Genomic DNA, 24602 nt, shown 5'->3' on the forward strand with positions numbered 1-24602 from the left:
CTAATATCTGGTATTTTGAATGGATCTCACTGGCAAACCTTCCACAAAGCAGAGTATCAGTTAAATCATAGAAATAAAGATTTTTCTAAGAAAGAATAATAAAAATAAGGCTCTCAAGGGCTGCTGGCCAGGGATGGCAAATGTTTCCTCAAGGCTCTGGCCGCATCTGCTGGCTTGTTTTGTTTTTTCAATTTCTAGGAACTTTATTTCCCTTCCATTTCCCCCTTAGCTCAGGACCACTCAGTGGTGGCTGCAAATCACTTGGTGGCCTGCCCTGTGGAAGCTGCTGACCAGTCCTCAGTGGCTGGCTGGGAGCTCCAGTCCTCGGTAGGGAACTGCTGGATGGGTACAGAGGGCATCTGCACACACTCAGACCAGTCTGCCACCTCTGGCTGAGCAGCAGTGAACTCGGGAGCTGGTGAGGTCCATTCACCCTGGAATTCCTCCCTGGCCATGGTCTTCTCAGCAGCAGCCTGCTCCTCCTTCTCAATCTCCTCTGGGCCTCTGTAGAAGTAAAGATCAGGCCTAACCCCCCCATGAGTGCTCACTGGAAATACTGTCACACATGCAGAGTACTTTCCGGGCCAGCATCCACCACATCAGACCCACTGAGTGAGCTCCCTGGTTGTTGCATGGGATGGCAATGTCCACATAGCGAAGAGGAGAATCCGTGTTGCACAGAGCGATGGTGGGCAGGTTGGCATAAAACGCCTCTGTGAGGGGCTGGTAGTCAGCCCTGGGGTCAGCCATCACTAGAAGTCATGGCTCCCTGAAAGCTGCTTGGATCTGGTTGGTGAAGGTCCCGAGTGTGAAGCGGCCAGCAATAGGAGTGGCTCTAGTGAGTGGCAGCAGCAAACTGTGTTCCTGGAGGAGATGACCCTGATGTCAGCAGGTTTCTCAGTGGCAACAATAGCCCGAGCTGCAAGCAACAGCTTTTCCCAGGTCCTCTTCAGATTTATGATGCAGACACCATCACTTTTCCTTTTGTAGATGCATTGCTCCATCTGAAAGTCAAGGTTGGTGCCACCTAAGTGGCTTCCTGCAGCAAGGAATTTGAGGACATCCTCCTCCTGCATCTGCAGGACATCAAGGGCTCTGGACATTGTGTAAGTTTCCCTTTAAATTACAACGAGAATCAAGAGCAACACCATCTGGACCCATCCCTGGGCAGCTCAGAAAGGGGCATCTGCTGGTTTTAATTGCTACCCTCTATAGGCTGTTCTGGCCTGTTACCCTCTATAGGCTGTTCTGGCTTGCATAGACACATGGTTTTCAGTCGCTTTAGGAAATCTTGTCTTCTGAGATTCTTTCTGATTACCAAAGAGAGTTTTTTTTTCTTTCTCAAATAATATTTTTATTAAGGAACTCTTCACAAATGTTAAAGACTATCCAAATATGCTTGTGTGAGCAAACCATGTGATCCTAGGCGTCATCTACTTATCTGTAGTCACAGTTCCAGGACGGAAGGTGGAGGTTATGTCATTGATGCAATGTTCACACTAGTGACCAAGGGAAGACACGGGACAGTCTGAAATGCAAATAAGGCTTTGGTCAGGTCTGGAGTCTGGGGAGACATGGCCACCTCAGACACCCAAACTGGGGGTAGTTACCAGGACTACAGGTGGTGTAGCTTCAGAACCCCATCCTGGGAACAGGCTTACCAGGGTACCCACAGAAGCACATTTGTGTCTTTAGCATCCATGAGGACCTCCTTAAAGTCACAAGCTTCTTGTTAGACAAGTAACCGGAGGATTTGATCACTGAATGAGAAACTTACTGATTGCAAGTTTAGTTGAGGCTTGAATATTGGGAGGAATTTTGCACCATTATTTCCTGTGGTGCAGAACAACAACAACAACAACAACAACAACAACAACAACAACAACAAAATCCCAACTAAACAAAAAACCAAAACTCAACATAAATTCAGTAGACCAAAGCAAAGGTAGTTAGCCTGGCAAGGACTCATATTTTCCTGAACTTTTCTCTTCCCTTTGAGCTAACTTGCCAGTCATCTTAGAGTGTGAAGTCATCACCCACTAATGGGGTGAAAGGAGTCACCACCAACACCAAGAATAAAAGATTGGAGCCCTTTTGGCTCTGGTGTATTCTGCGGCATTCTAATTTTAAGGCATTCCCTGGTCTTGTTCCCTTTCAGGATGAGTCACAGGAACCAGATTTGCCTTTCTACCACAAGCAACCAGGAAACTGGACAAATCCTTTGGGCCACTCTTCACAGACATTGGTTAGAGGAGCTCAGAGCTCCAATGCTTAGGTACGTTCCACTACCAACCGCTGCTTGGTCACACTGAGAGTTTTCACACCACAAGGCAAGAAGGCCCTCGACCCAAGGGGAGTAGATTTACTGAGAGGGAGGCTGGGAGGCTGAGGAGCCTGGAAGTTAAAAAAACTGCACTTTTTGAAAGGGAAGACACTATGCAGAAATGAAGCCGCACCGGTCTGCGCACGTCTACCCCTGAGTCTTTGCCAGCTACTAGGCTGCACATGCTAGGCATAAGAGATTTCACAAGCCAGAGAGCCGCGTGGTCGGGGCCTTGCAAGTTCACAGAGCAGGAGACTGCTCAGCCATTAGCCAGTTAGCTAGGAAGCTCTCCCTGTTCCCCCAAGGTGTTTGGTCAAGTTCATAGAAAATTTAGCAGCCTCTACAATGGAACTGTACAGCGCATGCAGCACAGAAAAGCCAAGAGACAGGTCTGGATAGAATCCAGTGGAAAGGCAAGTGGCTTGCTTGTCAAAGCAAATTCAATAACATTTAAAGGAAAACAAGCACTCAGACATCCAACAGCATTACATTCCTAGCATCTGGAATCCACAGGATGAGAAAAACCGCCAGACTTGCCACAAAGAAGAAGAATGCAACCCACAATCAGAGAAAAAAAAAAGTCAGTTTATAGACAGAGGCAACTTCTGCAGGTAGACTGATAATGGAACAGATCCCCCACCCCACCCCTCACCCCCCTGACCCTACCCCACCCCTCACCCCCCTGCCCCCACCCCACCCCTCACTCCTCACCCCTGCCTCCACCCCACCCCTACCCCTCACCCCCCTGCCTCCACCCCACCCCTCACCCCCTGCCCCCACCCCATTCACCCCTCACCCCCTGCCCCCACCCTCACCCCTCACCTTCTGTCCCCACCCCACCCCCACCCCTCACCCCTTGCCTCCACCCCACCCCTCACCTTCTGTTCTCACCCCATCCCACCCCTCACTGCCTGCCCCCCTCCCCCCACCTCCCCAGGATCTCACCATGTCCCTCAGGGTGGTCTCAGATTTCCCCACACCCTCCTACAGAGACACTTGCACACTCGTGTTCATTGCTAGTCGCAGTAGCTAGGAAATGAAATCAGCCTAGATGCCTACTGACCGAGTGAATGGAAAATGAAAATATGGTACATACGTATACCTGGAATTCACTGGGCTACAAGGAAAAATGAAATTTGCAGGAAAATGAACGGAACTGGAAAATATACTGAGACAACCCAAAGTTCCCTGCCTGCCACCCCACCCCAAGCAAGTGCCACTGTGTTGCTGTGATAAACACCTTGACCAAAGCAACATGGAAGAGGAAAAGGGGTGTGTGTGTGTGTGTGTGTGTGTGTGTGTGTGTTCCAAGATAGGATTTCTCTGTAGCTCTGTGTGCCCTTGGTCTGGATTTGTAGACCAGGCCTCAAATTCTCTGCGATCCTCCTGCCTCTGCCTCCCTGAGTGCTGGGATTAAAGGTGTGCACCACCACGGCACAGGAAACGAGGCAGAGAGCCTAGAAGAACACTGCTTATTTCTCCTGGCGTTCAGATGCTTTCTTACACGGCCCAGGATGACCTCACAGGTGTCACTCCTCCCCACAGTGGCCTGGGCCCTTCTACACCAGTTAGCAATGGAGAAAACTCCCACACAGACACGCCCGCAGCCCAGTCTGATGGAGGCAGTTCCTCGCTTGCTTCTTCCCAAGTGTATGAAGTTGGAAATCAACATTAGCCACTGGGAGGCACAGATTCTCTCTCGTCCATGGATCTTAGCTTATGGTTTTATGTTTATATGTTGAATTTGGACTGTCTGCAGAGGTCAAGAAGTCAGCACGGGGGTCCCCCAAGATGGGGGAGGGGATGGGGGATGGGGGGACCCTAGTGGAGAAGGGGGCTAATAGATGTGCAAGTCCTGTGGGGCAGCTTTTGAGCAGGCATGGGAGTGTAGGGCAAAGGGTTGTAGGACAGGTTAACCCAAACTAAAGATGAGTGAAAAAGCCTTATGGAAACTCACCACTTTGTAAGCTAATTTTAAGAAAACTAGAGAGGAGTTTGAATGGAGGTACCCTGCGTACGTTATTAAATGAAAATCCTGATTTTAGACATGGGATACCTACCCTACAAGCTCCCCCAGAAGACCCTCCAAACAACACAGGTTTTTCCTGTTGCTCTTGGCTGCCCACCATGGCCAGATGGTAAGACCCAGTTGGGGAAGACATGCAAACTTGGGTTGCAGGTCAAAGAGAAATGGAGCTGACCCGGGGACTTCCTTCCAGCCGGAAGGTACAGCACAGGCTGCTGGGAGAAGAGATATTAGTGTTCTTAGCACAGGGTGGACCCTGCATGCCATAATCCAGACCTCCAGGCAAGGGAAGCCTACTGGTGAAATAACGGCAGTTTTGGTAAGGGGCGAACAGCTGCTTTCTGACTAGATTTAAGGTCTGCTTCACAGGAAGGAATTCATGCCTGGCACTTTAAACCTGGTCAAAAGCCCACGGGGAAGGAAGGTCAGAGGCCCGATTGGGTGACCTAGTCCTGTTGTTTGGTCAGAAAGGTTGTCAAACTGCCTTCTAAAGATTTGTCTTTGTAGATCGATTAATGCTGCTTTCAGCTTTGGTCAGAGTAGGTTCATTCTGCAGCGGACCGTGGTGATGTCGAGACTCACAACTTGCGTAAGCGTGTGACTAAGTGACGCCAGGCGCTCACTAAAGGGCTGCCACCTACGCTGACCTCCCTTATCAAGGGCTCAGGGAGCACTGGAGAAGGCAGGGAGCACTGGAGAAGGCAGGGAGCACTGGAGAATGGAAGGCTGTCTTCCAAACACGACGCGCCTTGTGCCGTCATGAACTCATAGCAGCTCTGGTTACACAAGCAAGACCTGCAAACATCACGCCAGTCTACAAGCCGGTCTGCGTGTGAGAAGCACTCGCAAGGCCCCACCCCCAGCCGGAAGCTGGTGGCAGCTGGTGGCTGACGGTAATGGGAGAGTCACTTTTCTTTAAGGATGTGGCCACTGCTAAGACTGCCCATGTGCCGGCAAATGAAATGGTCTTATACCCATGTATATTCGGGCAGCAGCAATTGGACTCAGTGTGGAAGAGTGGGGGTGGGAAGGGAAGAGGGGGGGCTCAGGAGAGGGGGAGGGGAAACAGGAAAGGTGGGGGTGGGGAGGGAAGACAGGACAGGGGGTTGGTTATTATAAAGTTAAACTGTTTACATGTATGAAACTGAAAGAGTGGACAATCTATATTTAAATTACTCATAAGAGTGCTGGGGTTTCTATTTTAATATAAACTCTGGGACAAAACCTATTTCTAGAAATAAAGGGGGATATCTGTGATGATTCAGGAAATAATTTACGGAGAGATATGAAATCCTAAGTGTGTGTCCTCAGTATCAGAGCTTTAGAATACACAAAGCAAAAAATGACATCGAAGAAGGAAAACAGATGCGCAGTTACAGCTGGTCTTGGGAACAATGCTCTAAAAACTAAATGACAGTCCTCAGCAATAAAGTCCACCAACTCAGTACCAAGCGGCCTGGTCAAAGATGTTTATAGAATATTCCACCCAAACATATCGAGATACATGTTCAACTGTATGTCTTTTTTTTTTTTTAATCACCAAAAATACATCATGCACTGGGACCATAAAGTTAATATCAAAGTATGGAAAGGGATTAAAATTATGACGAGTGTGTTCCCTGACTCTTAAGGGAACTGCAGAATCAGCACAGATAGACACTGGTGATATTTGCCCTCTAGACACACAGGATACTGTGTGCATTACTAGGATTTTCTTCAAGCAGGGGCTTTGAAACTGCTAGTCCGTACCCACAAGTTCACTTCCGCCTTCCTGGGGAGCGTCTCTTCTCTCTGAGGGAGAGTCATGAGGCCCATCCTCCTGCTGGCCACAGAGCTGGTGCCCAGTGCTAATGACAGCCTAGAAATCTGATGTGAAGACTTGATATTCCAGGGTATCCAGGCCCAGCCTTTCAGCTGCCTGTGCTCTCCTCTCTGCAAGCAGGTCTCAGAAGCAGCAAAGTCCCAAAGTCCTTTGTCCCCAGCCAAGAGCGATAGCCTAGACATGAAAATAAGCAACCCTCAGGAGCGATGTCGCTGGCTTAGGCTCCTCAGGAGAGGCCTGCGGAGACTCATAGCGTCCACCTATTCTGCTCACCTTTTTTTGTTAGCTTTCAAGGACTTGGGTTTATTAATTTATTTCAGAGGACCCAGAACGTCTCCTGAAACTTGCTGGGTTTTTAACTTGCTGGGTTTTTAACCCGCTTTCATAAGTAGCAGATCCTGGGGAGAGGGCACAGAATAAAGTAAGGAAGGCGCAGCAGAGAAGAAACTGAACAGGAGACAGCCACAGCGCAGTACAGTGTCCTTGGAAGCTGCCGCGCCACGCTCTGCTTTTGACTTGCTGTGAGATGTCCTGGGAGTTTCTATTATCTCTGAGCCTCGGTTTCCGTGCTTAGAGGACGGACACTGTACACCTTGTCAGGTAGGCCCTGAGCACAGGAAGCAACACGCACATGCGTACTTCAACACACACACATGCTTATCTTATTTAATCAGAGGATACTCATAAAATACCTGCTATCCCTAGGATGTAGTAAGTTCACGTTAAACAATATGAAATAAACATTAAGCCTTGGCCTTGGAGCAGGGGGTGCCCTCCACAGAAGGAGAGGGGCAGAGAGAATCCGAGCAAAGACATTTTTCAAACGTTCGCTTAGGATAGAGGGAGGGAGGGTAGGAACTTAAAATGAGCAGGCTTCTTTAAGAAAATTGGAAAGATACTCTGCATTTTATTATTATTATTATTATTATTATTATTATTATTATATTATTATTATTATTATTATTATTATTATTATTATTATTATTATAAGCAACTTGCTGTCACCTAGGTCTTCTTGGAGGAAGAGGTAACTTCTTCCCAATGACTTCTAATAGAAAGCCCATTTTCTCTTCAAAGCAGAGACATCTCTGTTCCTCCACTGTGGTGTCCCCTTAAGATAAACAGGGCGCTTAGAGCTCACTACACACTCTGTTGCCTGCACGCACATTCTAAATATAGTAGCCAGATGATTGCTTAATTTAGCTAGCAATGGCAGATTGTTGACAAAGGATCCCTGCTGGGTTCCAATGCCTCGGAACGTGGCGTTTCGGAAGCAAATCATATCTGCAGAAATGACTAACCATGCCATTTCGCTTCATATAGTGACATAATATTTAGCTCTGTCACGAGAGTCTAATTGCCTTATTTTTACAATGTTAGTGCTCTATTGATAAATATAGATTACCTGGATCCAGCGAGTCCTGCAGCAGTGGGCACAGCGCTTGAGGAATGAGGCTGTCAGATTGGGACACACAGACTCCATGGTGCCATCTGCTCTCCAACACTTGGCGACCAGGATGGTGCATATAAACACAACTGCTTCATAAGTAAGATCATTTTCTTGACTTGCAATTTCATGACTACACATTCAAGAAGCTTAAGCAATTAGTTTCATGCAACAGCCCAAACTGTGTACGGCCCTGCAAATGAAGTCCTGTTGCGTTCTGTTGCTTGGTCAGTGTGTTGCGGAGGACGCTGTGGGTTGGAGAGTTAACGCTGTCTGGGAGCGTGTGCTCCCAGATTTGGCCTCCTGTACTTAGCCATTGTTTTGGATGAAAGTGTGCTTCATCCCAAAGACATATGAGGATGTAACAGGGCCCAGAGAACCCTGCTCTACTTGGCTTAAGCAAAACAGGACACGTCTAGGATTAGTTAGTACTGGACAGTCCCAGTGTTTGATGACTGAACCTATCTGGGCCTCTCCTTTGTCCCTGAGCTGTACTTTCCTCATCATTGGTCCATGGGTATATGGGTGCCCGTGGGCTACCCTGGGACAGTTAGACTTCCTAACAAAGAGAAAATGCATCATCTCCTTAGGGACCGAGGAAGGCCTCTCACAGGACTGTCAGGGAATAGGATTAAAAAGCTCTCTTTGACCCTGCCCGGGTTCCCTACTCATTCTTCATGTGAGGGTGTTAGACTACTAGAGCCACAGGGGACCAACTAGGCCATCACGGACCCATGCAGGGGTGATCCTTGAAGGAGAAGCTGCTAGGTGGGCAAAGGAGATAGCCCCTTGCCACGGCGAGTTGAAGAGGCACAAGCAATGTCTCACAGCACTGTGGGGCTCCCTGATGAAAGGAGTGGATGCAGAATCACCTCAAGAGGGAGACCTGCAAAGTGGAGCTTTAAAGATGGGCAGGCTTTAACTGGGGCAAGAAAATTATGTCTATGCATTTCTCTTGTACAAAAATATTTTTTAAACGTCCCAGCAGTCCCATAATTACAAAGCTAATCAGTGGGGACAGTACTGGCCTCTAGAAGAATTATTCTGTGAATAAGGCATCGTCTTTCTAAGCCCCGAGGTCAGGGAGCATGCCTAGTGTAGCGCTTTCCCCGGATGGAGCCAAAGCTGGTGTGTTCATGAGGGTCTGGACTCTTCTTGTACCTGTGTGTAGGCATCGGGGTGAGCTCATCCCCAGGCATCCCAGAGCTTTTCCTAGCAGACACTGCATAGTGTCTCTCAGGCTATAGTCTTAATCCATTCACTTGATTACATTTCATGAGACAATGTCATACCTTTGCCCTTAATAAAATACAAAGCGTATTTATACCTCAGATCATTTCCAGAAAATAAAGTCTCCATTTTAGTAAGAAGCCAATGTTGTAAACTGTACCATCAAAAGGTTCACCTAAGCCACATACCGTCCTGATATCTAAACGGATACCTGGGACCAAGGCAGATAGTTAAAGAGCTGTGTGCTCTGACCAGAAGGAGTTCAAGGCTTCCCTGGAGCTTCTTCTACTGGAGAGAACTTGGAGGAACTGCCATCAGGCGCTATGTTAGCTTTCCATTACTCTAACCAAGTGCCTGAGACAATTAACTTAAAAGGAGATAAGGCTTATTTAACCCACCGTCTGAAGATTGCAGTGTAAGACTAGATGAACTCATTGCTTTGTGGATGACGCCATTTGGGAGATATTGCGTGGCAGTGACTGGGACTTCCTAATGGAGCAAAATGCTTAGTCAGGAGACAAGAGAAGGGAGCAGGAGGAGGAGGAGGAGGAGGAGGAGGATTACAATCTCCCCCAAGGCCACATCTTTACTAATCAAGGACTCCACAGCAATCCCTACCACCTAAGACTCCAGCGCCTTCCCAGGAGTGTCATCCAGAGACCAAGTTTTTATTGGCCTCAGGTCTTTGGGAAACACTGCTCTGAACCATGGTGGTTGGGTTGGAGTGTGCATCTCAGAATCTGCCACTGGGGGGCGCTCTCTAGCAGGGTTCTCTTACAAGACTTCTCTTAACAAGACAAAGGCAGAGGTGGGGGTGGGGGCAATCAGAAAACGGCTATTTTTATTTGTTTCTTTCCTCTCCCTTAAACAAACCTGTTGGAATTTTTGGATTTTTAAAAATGATTTGTTTATTATACAGTATTCTGCCCGAATGTGTGCCTGCATGCCAGAAGAGGGCACTGGATCTCATTGTAGATGATTGTGAGCCACCATGTGGTTGCTGGGAATTGAACTCAGGACTTTTGGAAGAACAGACAGTGCTCTTAAATACTGAGCCATCTCTCCAACCATGGTCTTTTTGGATCTTTTAGAGACCATTTTCCATCTTTGACTTAACATGGGAGGTCAGAGAGGATTAGCAGTGGTGCATAGCAGAAACTATTTTTATACTTTACATCTTATACACTTTATAGTATATAAAATATATTTATATGTACAATATAAAATAAATACTTCACCACACAAAGCATCTTAATTTTACCATTAAGATTTTTGTGAGAAAACCCAGAGAGGGCTCAAAAAATATATCCTATGGTGCCAGTCCATAAAGTCTTTTAAATAGATGTCAGGTATGTTGTTTTACTAAAGGGACTCATTTATACCCTAACTGTACAAAATGGTTGAAGGTGCATTTAAAGTAAATAAAATTAAGAAAATAGAAAAACTCTTCTAAAACAAAATTAATTTAAAGATATAAAATATAGTGCAAATGAAGGAGCAGAAGACTGCCTGCAGGCTGGAGACAGGGCTCAGTTGATTCAGCGTCGTCTAGCATGCTTAAAAGGCCCACATGAACCAGAGGGCGTTGTGGCCCACATCTGTAATCCCAGCACTCAGGAGGTGAGATGTTTCAAGTCACCTTGGCTACATAGTAAGTTTGAGGGGAGCCTTGGCTACCCAAGACTACCTCAAAACTGCAAGAAACAAAAATGAAGACTCTGGATAATGTTTTCTAAGGGAGCTGATAGCAGACTGCCTTGAAGGCAAGGGGCGTCGTCACAGGCCACACTCAGCTTATTAGTGACCGGCCACTGCTGGATGAAAAGGGGAGGTGACCAGCTAAGTACCAGGCTGCTGTGACAAAGCACATAGATGCTGTTTTTGTGTTGGGTACAAACCAGGAACGGTGATGGCCAAGACGTCAGTATAAAGCAGCAACAAGAGGGTGCACATCGCGCAGCCTCTGTCTGGTGTTGGATTCAGAGGCCCACCAATGGAGAATGAGTCACTAGGTCTGGGTTGGCTTGTTAGACTCAGCTTTATACCGGGACCTTGGAAGTTTCTGTTGGTGCAAACAACACAGCTGGCTAAAAGCTGTAAGAGAACCCTTAAGACAAGCCCTCCCTCCTCCCGTTCCGTCTAATTGAAAGGTCCCAACAGGTCTTTGCCTTTGCTCCAAAAATGGGGGAAAAAATGCAAATTCTTCAGTGTAGTCACCAGACCTGGCCTTTAAATGGAAGGATAAGCCTCCTTTAAATTCATTTTGCAAAATTGCCTCTATTGATTGTCTCTCCTTGGGGCCTATTCTCCTCAAGTATTATCCTAACCTCTGTACTTGACGATGAGGGCTGCATGAATAATAAAATCTCCCAGGAGAAAACAAGTTCATGTTTTTGCCATTTATGAAGTGTATTGTTGTTGCTATAAAAGCACTGTTTTATAACCAGTACTGTTGGCAGAGCCTGTGATGGGGACTGCCAGAAAGATGCTGTGGACTTCCTTCCTTCTTTGTATGGCTTTCTCTTCATATAAAGCACTAGCGTGCTTCCTTCCTGTGTGTGTAATAATTGCTCCCCACCATAAATATCTAGGATACCTCTTAACAAGGTGGGCAACAGTCTGCAGAAAGATGTGCAAAGCAACGTCTACACTTGCGTCTCAGTTTTGTCTTGCTCAGCTTAGGAAGCACTTAGCTGTTCTTTAGCGCAGGTTTTCCCAAACAGGTCTTTTTAATCCAGTCTCCCTGGCTGGCCTTGAACAGGCTGCCCTTGCCGAGTGCTTTGGGAACTTTGGAGCTGTGTGTCTCAGGTCTGGAGAAGACACAGGATGTTAGAGGGAGGGAGGGAGGGAGGGAGGGAGGGAGGTGGTTGGAGGTCCCGGAGATCAAAATGTGTCTTGAGAAAGTATGTGCCTTGTATTAAGGCTCACTTATTTTATTAATAACTTTAGGGTTGCTTTGTTACTCAAAAGCCACCAAGACAGGATTTACTTTTCTACTTTGCTTGTTTGTTTGTTTGTTTGTTTGTTGTGCTGCGTGTCCTAAGAGCTCTCAGACGAGTGTTATAAAATTGAACACAGGCTTTGGAAGACAGGCTGAGGATGGAACCCCATTTTGGAAGGAAGCAAGAAACAAAGGTCCACAGGGAAGCCACCTGCAGAAGACAGGGTGCAGCCATTTCCCTGTGGCATCTCTTTTCCCAGGGGCCTAAACACTTGAGCCTCAAATTTACGAGGCTACATAGGAGCAACCTCCCCATAAGATTTAAGACGTTCAGCTTGGCCAGTGAGGGTGGTGGCTTCTTATTTGGACAGCCAAGAATTCTGAGCTCTTTCTTGAAATCTCTGTTTCTTGGATCTGGAAGAAATGACGTGGGGTGGGGGGTGGAGGGTGGGGGGTGGGGGGTGGGGGGGGGAGCTCAGCTCAGTGGCAGAGTATTCAGCATATCAAGTTCAGCTTACAGCTCCCTTTCAAGACCAACCTTCTTGTCGACTTTAGCTATCAACTTATTCAAGGAGACAAAGACAAACTGTTAAGGGCTCTTCAATGACTCCATAAGAGAAAACCAAGCCAGATTTCCCTCTTTGCTTGTGGTCTGATCAAAAGATTTTCCTTCTTATTGAAACAAGAGAGGATCATCCATCTTTCTGGAGGAAAAAAAAAAAAAGGACTTTTTTCTTTTTTCTATTCTCAGGCTGAAGGCCAGTATGGAATATCAGACAGAACCAGCAAGCCAGGCCAGATAAGACTTTTCCAGGCTAGCCATCACTGGAATAAAGGCCCAGCAGTGTTATTGATCCTAATCTTGAAGACAGGTTGAAAGGGAGAAGAGAGGTCGCCACAACACAGGCGGATTTGAAAGAGGTGAGATGCGTGGATGAAGTGACAGACGCAGGGAGAGAGAGCAGCCATCACCGGCTAGCTGGAAAAGATGCCTAAGGCTAAAGACGGGTAGGAAGTGACCTGAAGAGCCCCGGAGGTGCCTTCTATCACCAGAATCAAGGAATGGGACTGGAAACCAGTACGCTTGGCTCTCCGAGCCGATAAGACAGGATCCATCTTCAGCCAGAGTGAGTCATAGAAGCAACCACACGCTAAGCCCATGAAAGTGATGTCACCTTCAGGACTGGCAGAGCCAGCTGGCCTCCTGTGATGCTGTTCCATGTTCATCAGGCCAGCGTGTGCTTGCTCTCTCTCTCTCTCTCTCTCTCTCTCTCTCTCTCTCTCTCTCTCTCTCTCTCTCCTCTCTCTCTCTTCTCTCAAACCCTTGGAGTCTTTATCTCCTTTCTCTCTTCCTACTCACCGAGTTTTAACTTTTCCCTCTGCCCTGCTGCCCTTCTCACTTTACAAGCTTTCCTCCCGAATCGTGCAGAGATCAGCACGCGCAGATCCACACGAGGAGCAATGATGGAAGTCAGGCGCTTGGTTTTTCTCTATAACTTAATTGTAATTAGTGTCACCGTGCTCCCGAAAGGGCAGGAACAATTTCCGTCATTTCCTATCCGTCTTGGGCCCTCCTCCACCCCCTCATTTCCAAATTTCTGTTCTTTTCCTACCAGTCTAGATTTCTCTCCCTCTTTCCTTCCCAAATCCTCAAAGCTAAGAGCCAGTCTGTCTTGACCTCCCCCACACAGGCCAGGCTGGAGACTGAGCAGAAGCCCCGCCCAGCAGAATGCTCCCTCACACCTACACTCCCCGGGTTTTCTTCCTCAGGACCAGCTCAGCGCAACACACCTGTGCAGGTCACTCCCTTCTCCACATTGCTTGGGGGCTGCGGGTGGATGGTGCTCACACTCTGCATCCTCCACTATTGACTATAACGCCTTGATCTTTTCAGGTTCGTTTCAGCACAGAGGATAGGATGCCAAAGCTCAGAAACATCTCTAAGGATGGTAAGTGTCCTTCTTAAGAGCTTTGAGCCAAGGATAAACCTCAGAAGGAGACAAACATAGGAGGGACTGGGGCGGGGCCAGGGGTTGGTTAATACTCTGAAAGAGTATCTTATTGAAACTCAAAGGTCGATGCATTTTAGCGCAGCCTCATTATTTGAACGTCCTCTCACACTTTTTGTTTTTATTAGGGGCAACTTGCCTTACTTTTTTATCTCAGCCCTTCATCCCTGAGAGCTGCCACCTATGCCCCACCTGCCTTTCCGGTCTAGCCCTTCTTTCACACGCTCTCACAAGGAGTACACACTGCTCATGACTAGAGCCACAGGCGCTGCCCTGCTGATGGCTGTCGATACATTTCAACAGCTGTGTGTGCCCCACATCTCACCCAAGCCTCCTGCCGGAAGGAATGAGCCACAGAAAGTGAAGGTGGCTCATTTTGAATTGGACATTTTAACTACAACTAGCCATGTATAAATCTTTATGCTTATAAACCATTTTAAGTGACAGTCAAACATACATAATATGAAAGTTGCTATTTTGGCTATTTTTTTTAAAAAAGATGTATTAGGAATATTCACTTTTTGACTCCTAACAGCATTCCACTATGCCCGCATAGACCAGTGTCTCACTCAGCCGTCATCGGAGAAGCTTGCCCCCCTGCAGTAGAAAGAAACTGATACAGAGACCCACAACTGAACAATGTGCAGTGAGAGACCTTGGAACACTTGGTCCTAAATGGGATGTTTCCATCAAATCCCTCCCCTCAGGGCTCAGGAACTATGCAGAAGAGGGGGCCGGGAGATATTAAGAGCCGCAGAGGATTGAGGGAACAGTATCTTCCAGACACAACAGGGCTGACACACGCATGAACTCACAGAGACTGGTGGTGTGCACAGGGCCTGCACATGGCTAAGCCAGATGGGGTCGCAGCACTGACGGGGAAGGACACATGAGGTCTCATCCCTAACCAAGAAGTTGTCTCTAATTGACAATTACAAAGGAAAAATTAATATCTTCCAATGGAGTCTCACAGGGTGTACAAATCACACTTAATGTCCAGCATTAGATAGCCAACACACACAATTTTAATGATATTTTTTGTCTCATATTGTCTTGAGGAAAAAAAGGCATTTAAAAATTATTATTGTTGTTGTTGTTGTTATTTTGGTTTTTTTGAGACAGGGTCTCTCTCTGTAGCCTTGGCTGTCCTAGACTTGCTTTGTAGACCAGGCTGGCCTTGAATTCACAGCGCTCCGCCTGCCTCTGCCTCCCGAGTGCTGGGATTAAAGGCATGCACCACCACGCCAGGCTCAGAAGAGGCATTTTTTAACCTTATTGATTTTTGCTTATATATTATGGTTTCAGGAGTTTTTTTTTAAATGGGGGTTGTGTTTCTCCTTTTTCTTTTTTTGTTTGTTTTCCTAAGAGAGAGAGAGAGACGAGGAGTCAGCAGGATGGGGAAATGGGCAGGATCTGGGAGGAGATTAGGGAAACCATGGTCAGAACATATTATACAAAAATTTTATTTTCAATTTTTAAAGGAGAATATTCACCTTGCTGAGCAGTTCTCACCACTAAGATCTCTTTAGCCGTCCAGCACACCAGACAGTACGTATGAAATGGTCAACCACTCCCTGCCTTCTCCCCAGCCACTGCTAGCCACCTTCTGCCTGGGAATGTGACCGTTCTGTGAACCCCCACCAGGGAAATTGCACATCTGTCTTCTGGTGGCTTATTTCACTTAGCACGGTCTTTTCAAGTGTGTCAGCGTGTGCAGCAGCTGTCAGAATCGCCTTCTTTTTGTTTATTCTTCATCAATGGAGGCTTGGGATGTTTCCACCTTTTGTCTATTAGGAGTAAAGACAATGTCAACGTGGATCACCTACATGTGTTCAAATCCTGCTCTCACTCCTAGGAACAGACTGGATTGCTGTTTCAGGCAATAATCCTGGGTTTAACGCCATACTGTCTCCCCACAGCCCTGGCGCTTTATGTCACCAGTGGCAGTGCCCATGGGTTCCTGTTTCTCTATACTCTCGGCAGTGTTCAATCTTTCCCGGTTTGTTTTGTTAGAGCCATTCTACTGGGTGTGGAAAGGCATTTCGCTGTGGCTTTGCCTGCATCTCCGGAATGATGAGAAAACATCTTCTCCTACGCTGATCGTCCATTTGCATATTTGATGGTTTTTACATCCGGGCTCTTTTGCTGTTGCTCACAAGTAGGGTTTCTTTTTATACTCTACACATTAGTCTTTAATCAGGCACATAACCTGAGAACATATGCATTCTTATGAAGTTTTGTTTACTTTTGTCTGGCTGTATTTGTGCTTGCGTATTTATGTGTACTGCATGAATGCAGGCACCTGAGGAGTCTACAGGGCATTGGATCCCCCCAGAACTAGAGTGACAGGCAATTGTAAGCCACCTGATGTGGGCATGAGGAACAAAACTCAGGTCTCCTCAGGAGCAGTGAGTGCTCTGTACTGCTGAGCTATTGCTCCAAACTCCAATAGCTACACTCTCCTCAGGTAACGGCCTTGCAAATATTACCTCTCCATTCAGGGGACTGGTTGCCTTTTACACTTCTTTGATGACGACCTTAGATACACACAAGCTTTTAGTTTTGACAAAGTCCAGTTTACTACTTTGCTGTTGCCTGTGCTGCTCCCATCCTTAATTAAAAACAGAGGGAAGGTTCAGTTTTACAGCTTTAGTTTCTACATATAAGTCTTTGGCATCTCCCGTTGAGAGGCCATGTTAGATGTGCGTAGGCTTAGATTTTTCAAAACCTACTTTATTGAGAGTCCTTAAACACTTCAACCCACCAACCAGAGGACGGGGAGAGAGAATGTTAATAGGAAAAAGGGGTTGTGGACCTGTCTAGACGGAATTCCTTGGGCCAATTCCACTCTGCGTGCTCAGGATACCAGCAGTCCAGTCCAATAGCCAACACCAAACAGCACACGAACCTGTAGCAGTGGCGCGGTCCAGCAGAGCCAGCGAGGCTCCGCCCACTCAGCACAAGCTCATGGAAGCAGCCGGAAGCAGCCTGTGAAGGAAGGACCAGCCAAGGCCAGCGAAGTGCTGCACGGCTTAGGAATGCCAAAAGCCTCACCCCACGGTCCGTGGCTCTCTCTACACACCTTCCCACCATCAGGCACCCTCTCACGTGTCTGCTCCCAGCAAAACATCATGTGCCCTCTCACAGGGCATCTTCCAGAAAGATACCACGTGACCTCTCACAAACTAGCTTTCAGCAAAATGCCACGTGACACAACTGAGTCTTCAAAGAAACCAGAAACTTCCACTTCAGATATCTTCAATGCCTATCACCTACACGTCTGCTTTCTTATGGAGTATAAAGAAAACGCGAAAGGTTGTCTATTAATAGTTCCGGGTCACTTCTGGGGTGTTACTATCCTTCTTTCACGATGTTTCCGTCACTCCTCAGGGGTTTACCTCTATTAGCATCTTCAAACTTCTGGAATCTGTTTGTCTCTGTTTGGGCTTTTATCTTTTTTTTTTTTTTTTTTTTGTTCTGCTTTGTCACCAGGCTGTTGACTCCCAAGCTCTTGGCCTCAGAAAAGTCTCTCCCTCAGAAAAATGTCCTTGTTTCCATAGACTAACACAACAGAGAACCAAACTTAACAAGAATTGTATATACATTTAGGCAATTTGTGTACAAATGTGCCTCTAAGGGAGCATCCAGACCAACAGAGACTAGACCAGAGGGAAGGACGCCTTGATAACGGATTTTACAAGAGCTACCGGCTTGGCTAAGAGGCTTCTGTCATTTATGCTGGCGTCTTTATTTGTGTCTGGTGTCCACAGAGTGGACTTTATTGACTGGTGTGCTGGTTCATGTTGACAACCCAGTTCTCTAGGGAGGGTGTGGAAACATTGGTTTATAAGCAACTGCTAATCTTCATAGAACAAACACTATCAATATGGCCGTTTTAAACACTATATGACATCACTGGATTAGAAGTGGGAAGAGATCATACAGTAGAAAAATGCATTAGAGCACTTCAAAACCAAGCACACTAGTCATAAACAATTGTGGCTATTGTTTATAAGAGCAGAAATAGAAAAGAATTGGAAACTGAAGCATTTTGAATAGTTACTAACCTTTGAGATTAATTACCTGTGTGTGTGTGTGTATGTGTGTGTGTGTGTGTGTGTGTGTGTGTGTGTGTGTGTGTCTGTCTGTCTGTCTGTCTGTCTGTCTGTCTGTGACCAAATGCCTGACAAGAGCAACCCAAGGGAGGAAGGTTTGATTTTGGTTCCTGGCTTAAGGACAACACTGGCCATCATGACACTGAAGGCACAGCCACGGAAGTGTGAGGAAGCTGTCATATTGCATCTGAAGTCTGGAAGCAGAAAGCAAACAAGAAACAGGAGTGGCTATGAGCTCTCAAGACCTACCTTCAGTAACCCACTTCCTCTGACCAGCTCTAACTCTTAAAGTTTCCAGAACCTTCCAAAACATTACCACTGAGTACTTAAATACATTAAGCTACGTGGGACAGTTCGAGTTTAAGGCACAACACAATCAGTCCCTTTAATTCCATTGATAATAAGTTTACACCATTCAATGCCCTTCCCTGTGTGTGTGTACATGTATGTATGTGGTGTGTGTGTGTGTGTGTGCGCGCGTGCGTGCGTGTGTGTGTGTGTGTGTGTGTGTGTGTGTGTGTATGTGTATGTGAAGGCCAGAGGTCCATGTCAGCTGCCTTCCTCAATTGCTCTTCTCTTCAGTTTTCGAGGCAGGGTCTCTCACTGGTCTTGGAGTTCACTGGTTTGGCTAGGCTGGCTGACCAGAGAGCTCCGAGATTCACCTTGCCAGTGCTAAGATTACAGACCCATGCATCCATGCCTGCCTTCTTACACGGGTCCTGGAGAGCTGAACTCAGGGCCCTGTGCTTACACAGCAGGCACTTTGTAGGCTGTGAAACATCTCCCCAAGCTTTGTACATATGTGTATGACTTGTTTAACAATTGACCTACTGAAGAACTGCTCAGTTAACTATCAGCTCTTGCAAACTGGGTTAACTCAGCCCTCACACATTTTTGGCAAAACTCAAGTATTTGTACTAAAGGCAATAAAGGTATGAAAGTTACTATCCTGAAGAATTGCACAAACTAAAGTTGTAAATAGAGCTTGTAAAGGTTCAGATGACTTAACAAATGGCATGCATTATCAATTACTATTGGAAAGAGGGGTATTTGGAGGGTGTTTTGCATAGTACTGGATCACTAAAAGGTTCTGGCTTCTTACTTTGTGTCAAGCACCATGGTGAGTTCTTTGTGGTCATTTTCTTGTCAGTCCTGATAAACAGCTCATGGGTGAGTGCAATTGTCAGCCATCTACAGATAAGGAAGTTGGACTTAAGCCAGGTGTGCGTGTTCCAGCACGCTGGGTTTGTGCCCATGTCTGCGTGAGTCTAAGCATTCCAGAATTCTGTATTGGAAACCACTGGTTTCCTAGGTGATGAACAGTCAAGGCAACTGAGAGGAAGATAATGCATCTGGGCAGAGATCCGAAAGGACCACAATGCAGGGTGAAGCCTGAGATGCCTTAGTGATCAGATCACTCAGACCTTTAAGGCGTTTTTAAAGAGTCTTCTTTCAGATGCCCTGAAAGCCACTTGGAGGTTTTAAGTGTGAGATCAAGTGTGTTCAACTCTGCTGGTTAGACGTACTTTCTGTGAAGCTGCCTCAGCACACCCAGAAGAGGAGTTAAGTGGCCACCACAGGGGTGCTGGCAAGGGATGCTGGGAGCTTTAGGGAAGGTGGGGCTAGTTTCTGGCTTCTGTGCTACTGACTAGGGCAGGAAACAGCCCAGATGGGAAACTCAGAGTTGAACTTTGGGTCTCTTGACTCTGATGTTCCCCTAAAGCTGCAAGAAGAGAAACCAAAAATTGGAGACTCATGGCTTTAAATTCTAGAAGAATTCCATCATGTCTTTGATAGTTATTTCCTTCTTCATTTTCTCTGACTTCTATTTCTGAGAAACATATTAACCATATGTAAGAGCTGAGTTTGCTCTTCTAATTTTATTTTATTTTTTAAAATCATTCTTCAGCTAGTCTCCATACTGATATTTTTTTTAAATTCGTGTTTCCAGAAGAATCTGATTACATACAGAACATCATTTACAAATTTTATTAATTGCAGGCTCTGTGCTGTAACTTCCTGAAGTCATGCGAGGGGTCTCGCTCACTGTGCCTGGCACGTTTTTATGAATGCCTTGTCTTCATCAGCAGTGGCTTTCTTCTTCTTCTTCTTCTTCTTCTTCTTCTTCTTCTTCTTCTTCTTCTTCTTCTTCTTCTTCTTCTCCTTCTCCTTCTCCTTCTCCTTCTCCTTCTCCTTCTCCTTCTCCTTCTGGTCTCTCCTGCTCGCCGTCCACTCGCAGTCTCACCTCAGCTTCTTTGCCAGTCCTCTGCTGTCTCTTTCTTAACATGCTGGCGATTTTCCCTTAGCCTGCGCTTTGGTTTCAATTAGTGACGGAAGTCCTAAGGACTGTGAGGAAAATGTGGGGCTGGGGCAACAGGGCTTGCTGTGTGGTAGTGTCGCCGAGAGAGGATCTAACTTTCAGAACTTTTCCTATTGGGAAATTCTTAAATGTCAGCTCCTGAGACCTTTTTTTTTTTTTTTCCCTGAGGCTCTTCAGCTTTTGTTTGAAAATCCTCTGCCTCCTGCTGGAGAGACCCGCTGCTGGCATTCCAGTCGCAGGAAGAGGCCGAGGGAAGTGTCCCCACAGTTCCACAGTTCTGCAGCCCTTTACTGAGTCTCTCTGCTGGAGCCCAAGCCTCACTCCAGATCTAAGCTGCCTTTGTTCAGTTTTCCCAGTTTGAACCCTGACTCTCCCGAAGGACTGGCGGTGGGAAGTGGGCAGGGAGGAGGGGGTTGGAGCGGGCAGGGAGGAGGGGGTTGGAGCACTCCTGCAAGAGCAACCAAACCCCGACCCTGCAGAGTCAATGCAGGCACTCCAAAGCAGTTGGCATCAGAAACTGGTCACTTTCTCTTCTGATTTTGACTCTTTTAACCTTGTATGTTAACACCTTCTTTGGTTCTACTTTGTAAGCTGTCCATCTTAGTGATGTTTAGGGAGGAAGAGGAGACAAAATACATAATTTTGTAATATTTGACATTACTTTATCCATTTTAATATTTGGAATCTACATAAAAATTTAAAAGATTATATACTGACTATTGTCTATCAGGAAGGGATAGTGCCTCAATCATATAACTTAAAATGACCAGACTAAAATAAAAAAGGAGATGGTTTTTCTTCTGATCTTTCAATTGTACCACTATAGATGATGTTCCATGAATTGATCAGACACTGTGTGTTTGAGATAAAGCATCTGCAGGAAACAGAGTATAAAAAACATGTCCACCTTTAAGTTTTTTTTTTTTTTAAGTCATCTAAGAGAAGCTTTTCAGTGGCTGATGGGGCACATCTCCGTGGCCATTTAGGCTCTTGTGAGTCAGTCTGAACTAGATGAAGTGTTTTTGATGAGTGATGTGCCCCGATCATGGTCAGTCATGCTGATTGATAGGTGCCAGCGTGCTTTCCGCTGAGTTGGAGATTGGGCATCGCTTCTGTTGGCATCTGATGGGAGGTGCTCATACAAGGACCCCTGAAAATGGTCAAGAGCCAGGGAGCTTGGGGGGGGGGACAACCCTGAGGGTTCCTATGGTGCTCTGCTGGATAAAAGCAAGAAATTAGCTGTCACCCAGCCAAGGGAGCTGAAGACCCCAGTAAGTACGCCATTGTCTTGATTGAAGTGGAAGAGAAGGCTGCGAAAGAGACCTCCACTCCACATCTGAGTGAGTGCCAGGCAAGCAAAGGAAGAAGAGAAAGCTTTCAGTGAGTCAAGAGCAGTTAACAAACTCTGAGAGGGGGCAAGCGGGCAAAGCCAAGCTGCCTGGAAGCTTTATTGAAAGAAAAGAGCTTCATACTCAGGGCGAGGAAATGGCTGTCTTGACGTTCAGGAAAGATGGCAGCTCGAGTTACAGGCAAGATGTGGGTGAAGACAGCATTCACGATGCATGGATTCTTACAGGAAGTTAGGTGTAGCATTCAATACTTAATGAAATATTTTAGAGCAGTGCTGTTCCTAGGAGCCTGGGACTGGATTAGTTGTTGGTCAAAAGACACAAAATCTCAAGTGAAAGAAATAATAAAAATCTGACATATAAGCTGGGTGTGGTGGCGCACACCTTTAATCCCAGCACTCGGTAGGCAGAGGCAGGAGGATCTCTGTGAGTTTAAGGCCAGCCTGGTCTACAAAGTGAGTCTAGGACAGACAAGGCTACACAGAGAAACCCTGTCTCGGAAACACACACACACACACACACACACCCCTCGCATATAATGTCAACCTCCCCGCACCCCAAAACAAGACATTCTCATGTACCAGTTACATTAAAAAATTCTGATTTTTGAGGACAATGCCAGGGATAGTTAATAAAGAGGAATTGGACAAGCCTATTCTGTCTGACACAGGGAAGCTAATTCTGGAAAGAACTGCTGATAAGCTTTTATTGACAAAATTTACTCAGGCAAAAGTGATGAGAAAGATATTGAGGATGAAAACTAATTTTTTTTTCTCCAATGGACAGATTCTCCAGGAATGATTTCTCATAGCAGGATTTGTGGTTAATTATTTTTACTAGTAAAGGGAGAAAATCTGTTTATTGATTTTTTTTTTTAAAGATGGGCAATACTTAGTCATTAGAAGCTTCAACAACTCATTTGTTTAACCTGGAAAAGCCACGAATAAAAAGTCAGTTAAAGAATGAGGAAATTCTACAAACTGAGTGTTTTACCATATGGCTGGCATAGAGGAAAAACAAAAATATCATCATGGAGAGTTTAAGGACTGCAACAAAAACATGCTTACTCTGCATTCTGACAGCCATCTCCAGACTCTTCAATTGACCTTGTTTTACATCTGGAAAGCAATACTAATTAAAAGAGACTTTGAACCAGGGACAGCTTCCAAAACATCCCCCGGAAAGGATAAACAGGTTGACACTGTGACAAAATACCCAAGGCAAATAACTTAAGAGGAGGAAAGATTGTTTGAGCTGTTGGTGTTTCGGTCTGTGCTCAGGTGGCTCTACTGCCTTTGAGATCGCATGGGGGTAGAACCTCAAAGTGGAGCATGGTAGAGCCACATCAAGTGTCTGGGGAGCAGAGATGGAGGAGAGGGGGAGGGGAGGGAGAGACGGGGGAGGGGGGGGGAGGGACATGCCCTGGTGACCCTCCTTGCTCTATAGACCACTCCTGAAAGTGCCCGCCACCGTGTAGTATCCCACTAAGCTTTGCACGAATCAGTCTAGGATGAGACTAGCCTGTCTAATCTAGTTACCATCAAGAAGCGCCCACTTCCAAGCTGCGTTGTCCTGGGAGGGGAACTCTGCCAGATCATGGCAGGTATGAAGGCTGAAGTCCCAGGAGCAAGTGCTGCCCCTGGCTAATAGTAAATTCTTACCTATGAGCAAGCCTGTCTGCTCACCTCAGTGAGAGTTTATCTTTCTGAACAGAGCCCCTCCCTGGCCTCAAGCGGCTTTCCTCTGTGACATTCTTCTACCTTCTAGCATCTATCAGTCCAGCTGCTGAGCGCCATACCTCTTCAGAACAGAAAACCTTCCTCGGGGCTAGAGAGACGGCTCAGTGGTTAAGAGCGCCACCTGCTCTTCCAAAGGTTCTGAATTCAATTCCCAGCAACCACATGGTGGCTCACAACCATCTGTAATGTGATATGGCGCCCTCTTCTGGCTTGCAGGAGTACATGCAAGCAGAGCACTGTATACATAATAATAAATAAATAAATCTTTAAAAAAAAAAAAAAAGAAAGAAAGCCTTCCTCCACCTCCAAGGTTACACAACCTTAAAGTATACGATCTAAGCCTAATGCGTACCGGGCATTTTATCCTTTGATCTGGTACCCCATTTTTCATAACAGCCAAATGCCTTGAGCCGCAGCCTCCTAGAGAATGGTAGGATCTTACAGCTGGGATGGGATATTAAGGCCCATATTGCAGAGCTTGATCCTAAGCCCACACAATTCAAAGCCATGCATTTTCTTAAGCACCGCTTTCCCCGCTATCAGCTGCATTTAAAGTTTGTTTAAAATGCACGGGTAAAAAACTTGAATAAATCTTTCTTGACCTCTAGTAAAAATTGCCTTTGAACAACATCTTAGGAGGCTAACCACTTCTTTAAAATATGTCCTCTTTCATTTGTTGAAACATTTGGAAGACTTTACTTTTTTTTTTTTTTTTTTAACCAAACTAGCTTTTTCTCCTGGATCATTTGATTTCATCAGATCTTCTACTATTTGCACACTTTTCCTTTCTGGGCATGAGTGGCTAGCCTATTTGTCCTCTTACTGACACTTTGGCTCTTTCACTTAAGCCTGAAACTTTGCTGTGTTAGCAGAGATAGAATAGACCTCAGAAAAGACTGAGAAGGCCTTGAATGGTGTGAGGTGGGAGGGGGGAATAGGGGGCGGGGCTTGACTAAGACTACAAAGCAAGAGATGCAATCCATGAAGGACTGTACGCCACTTCAAAATGTTCACATCTAACTTAAGTGTTGGACATACTTTGGTGCAACTGACTTCCAGTTGCTATTTAATAGCCACTTCCTGACACTAATTAGTAATAAAGCATTTATTTAATCCAGCACAATTCTGGGTCTCTGTGTTTGTCAGTAGATAAGACTTTTATTGGAGGGAGAAGCAGTAAATTGAAAAATGTTTATCAAATGGAGTTAATGAGCAAAGGAAAGAATTTGAAGCCCGTTGTGATATGGAGTGACAGCAGTAACTTTGGTTTGAGGTCATGGA

At 46.1% G+C, this 24602-nt stretch overlaps 1 pseudogene across 1 annotated transcript; it reads right to left on the reverse strand.

Moving 5' to 3' along the window:
- Positions 1-257: 257 nt before the first annotated feature.
- LOC311606475 (small ribosomal subunit protein uS2-like) lies at positions 258-1103 on the reverse strand (annotated as a pseudogene). The gene has a single exon. The product of its transcript is annotated as a small ribosomal subunit protein uS2-like (transcript).
- Between the last annotated feature and the right edge of the window lie 23499 nt (positions 1104-24602).

This window comes from Acomys minous, assembly GCF_964271855.1.
Source record: "Acomys minous genome assembly, chromosome: 10".
NCBI lineage: Eukaryota > Metazoa > Chordata > Mammalia > Rodentia > Muridae > Acomys > Acomys minous.